Genomic DNA, 3,472 nt, shown 5'->3' with positions numbered 1-3,472 from the left:
TTGGCTAGAATTGGCGCTCAGGCGCTTTGAATTGGCGCCTGAGCGCCCAGTCTCGACTGTTTTGCCTATAAATTGGTTTTTAGACATTTCTCTTGGAACTTTTTTGATTTTATCATATTTTCATAAGTTAGAAGAGAGGGTTTGAATTCTGGAGCTTAAGGAGCTTTCCCTAAGCCCTATGTTTCAGGTTTCATCTTTATCTCCTTGTATGGATTCCATAGTCATGCTTGGCTAAAACCCCTTTTGTTTTGGGTTCTTTGTAAGACTTTGGATGTTTTAGCTTTCATTCCTTTTCTATTCATGTTGTTCTGAGTAAATCCTTGAATCTCACTCCTATGCTTTATCTTTCAAGCTTGAATGCATGCTAGTTTTTTACTTTTCTATAATCATAACGATAGTTTGTTATAGAATTGAGACTTGTTGTGAATAGAGGAAGGGTTGAGGTTTGTTGGCCTGAATTGCATGCTTAGTGCTTCTAACAAATGTTTAGGTTATCAAGGAATTGAATCTATCTTTTGATTAGAAAGGGTTTTCTTTACGAGGCATCGATAAATGACTATCTAGGCTAGAATATCAAGGAGAGACTCAGGAATTATTGAATAGGAAGGTTTGCTAAAACTGAATTTGTTGAGCAAGAACCCAAGGCAATCTCATCTCTGAATTTCAATCGCTTTATTACTCGTTCACTTGTCTTTCACATAACTCAAGAAACAACCAATCATTAAAACTGAATTTTACTCGCTTTTCAACCTTGAACTTGAATCTTAAACTGGATTCGTAATCTAATTCCCTGAGGTTCGATAATTTAAAATCGAGTAGATTCTGTGCACATGCAGAAGAACCAACAAGTTTTTGGCGCCGTTGCCGGGGAATTGTTTTGCGATTTTTGGTTTAAGTTTTTAGTTTGTGGTTTTATTTTTGTTTTGAACTTGTCTAGAATTGGTGCTACTAATCTTTCTCTTTTTAGTATCAATCTTTCAGGCTACTCTCACAAGAGACACCGTCATGGGTGGCCATATGACGGAGGAGAAGATGCAAGCCCATATTGAGGCAAGAATCCAAGAGGGTATCACCCTCCGTTTGCGTGAACAAGAAGTTGAGAATGCCAACCGAACTCTTTGGGAACTAACTTCGGGGTCCATGAGCTTTGACTATCCCGGAAGTCTTGTTATTCCCGAAGGAGTGGGGAACTTTGAGTTGAGACCGGCATTCATCAACATGGTGAGCCAAAGCCAATATGGTGGAGGTTCCTCGGAAGATCCTCATGCTCATTTGGAAAGGTTCATCCGTAATTGCAACACGTATCGGGTGGTGAACGTTCCTTCGGAAGCAATCCGGTTGAGCCTATTCCCCTTCTCTTTGAAGGACGCAGCAGAGGATTGGCTGAACTCACAACCTCAAGGGAGTCTCACTACTTGGGAAGACCTTGCAGAAAAATTCACAACGAGGTTCTTCCCAAGGTCCCTCTTGAGGAAATTGAAGAATGACATCATGACTTTCACACAATCCTCAGATGAAAATCTTTATGAGGCTTGGGAGCATTTCAAGAAGCTTTTGAGGAAATGTCCTCAACACAATCTCACCCAAGCTGAATGTGTGGCGAAGTTCTATGATGGGTTACTATACTCATCACGGTTTGGCTTGGATGCGGCTTCAAGTGGGGAGTTTGATGCTCTTCCCCCACAAGCGGGGTATGATTTGATAGAGAAAATGGCGATGAGAGCCATGAACTCCGAGAATGAACGCCAAATCCGAAGAAGTTCTTTTGAAGTGGAAACTTATGACAAGCTCATAGCCTCCAACAAGCAACTCTCCGAGGAAGTAGCGGAAATCCGTAAACATATACAGGATACCAAGTCAATTGGAGCAAGAGTAACTTGTTTGGAGTGCAAATTTTGTGGTGAATCTCATGATAGTAACCAGTGTACTGTCAATGATGATGTTAGCAAGGTCAGAACATTGACTCAAGGAGGAAAAGCTCCAACCTCAGAACAAGGTCCTCTTGATCAGCCGCAAATTGTTGTAAAGACGGTTGGCAATAAGAGTCTTGAAGAGCTGATTGTAGGATTTATTGATCATTCAGCGAGCAATTACAAGTGCCACGAGTTGGCCATAAAGAGCCTGGCGAGTCAATTGGGACAGCTAGCGAAACAAATGTCCGAAAATCACCAAGGTAAGTTCTCTTCCGAAACTTTAACTTTAACTGAGCAAGAAAATACTGCTGTTGTTTCTACTAGGAGTGGAAAAGTGTTACATGAGCCAGAGAAAAAAGTTGAGGGAGAGAAAAATGAGGAAGCTGAGGTAGAAAGAGATGAGGGTGGTATGGAGGAAAGAGCTAGAGAGCCCACTAGGACTAGGGTTGTAAACACTCATACCCCTGAGCTCCGCAAGATTCCATTTCCCAAGGCTTTGGTGAAGAAAAATTTGGATAAACAATTTTCTAAGTTCTTGGAGGTTTTTAAGAAACTCCATATTAATACCCCCTTTACTGAAGTCTTGGAGCAAATGTCAATCTATGCTAAGTTCATGAAAGATATCCTCAGTAAGAGAAAAAAGTTGAGTGAGGTCGATGAAACTATCTTGATGACCGAAGAGTGTAGTGCCATTTTGCAAAGGAAGATGCCTAAAAAAAGGAGAGATCCCGGGAGTTTTACTATTCCAGTGGAGATAGAGGGGTTAACGATGGTAGAAGCCTTGTGTGATTTAGGAGCGAGTATCAACTTGATGTCGCTTAGTATGTTTAAAAGGTTGAACTTAGGTGAGGTTACCCCAACTATGATTTCTTTGCAAATGGCGGATAGGTCCTTAAAAACCCCCTACGGGATCATTGAAGATGTTGTGGTTAAGGTGGATAAGTTTGTCTTCCCAGTGGATTTTGTCATTTTAGACATGGAAGAGGACTCTAAAGTTCCTCTCATACTGGGGAGACCATTCTTAGCCACAGGTGAGGCTGAGATTAAAGTGGCTAAGGGAATTCTAACATTGAAAGTGGGTGAAGATGAGGTCCTCTTCAATATCATTGACTCTTTGAAACACCGAGAAGATGAGGAAGTTTTCCGGTGTGAAGTAGTGGATGAGCTCGTGTGTGAAGAGTTTGTTAGGATATCTATTAAGGACCCCTTGGAAACAACAATCATGGAGGGGCTAGAAATGGAGGACCAAAATCTTGAGAGTGAACTTGATTCTTTGTACCATGAGGTGAATGCTACTCTATCTCAATTAGAATCTGTCTCATCCCTTTCCACCGAATGCATGTGAAGATAAGAGTTAATTAGGGATGAGGAGATTCCGATTGAGGAGAAGAGTGAGCTCAAGCCACTCCCTTCCTCTCTCAAGTATGCATATCTTGAGGAAGGTGAGAATAAACCTGTTATTTTGAATAGTGCTCTCACTCCCTTGGAAGAGGAGAAACTCCTCAGAGTTTTGAGGGATCATAAGTCAGCTTTGGGTTGGACTATTGATGATATCAAAG

At 41.4% G+C, this 3,472-nt stretch overlaps 1 non-coding gene across 1 annotated transcript; it reads right to left on the bottom strand.

The window, feature by feature from the left end:
• Positions 1-1,473: 1,473 nt before the first annotated feature.
• Positions 1,474-1,580, bottom strand: LOC130721640 (small nucleolar RNA R71). Its single transcript, XR_009013563.1, has one exon. It is a non-coding gene; the product is annotated as a small nucleolar RNA R71 (small nucleolar RNA).
• Between the last annotated feature and the right edge of the window lie 1,892 nt (positions 1,581-3,472).

Source organism: Lotus japonicus, chromosome 5, assembly GCF_012489685.1.
Source record: "Lotus japonicus ecotype B-129 chromosome 5, LjGifu_v1.2".
Lineage (NCBI taxonomy): Eukaryota > Viridiplantae > Streptophyta > Magnoliopsida > Fabales > Fabaceae > Lotus > Lotus japonicus.
This window is presented reverse-complemented; position numbering and strand designations above follow the sequence as displayed.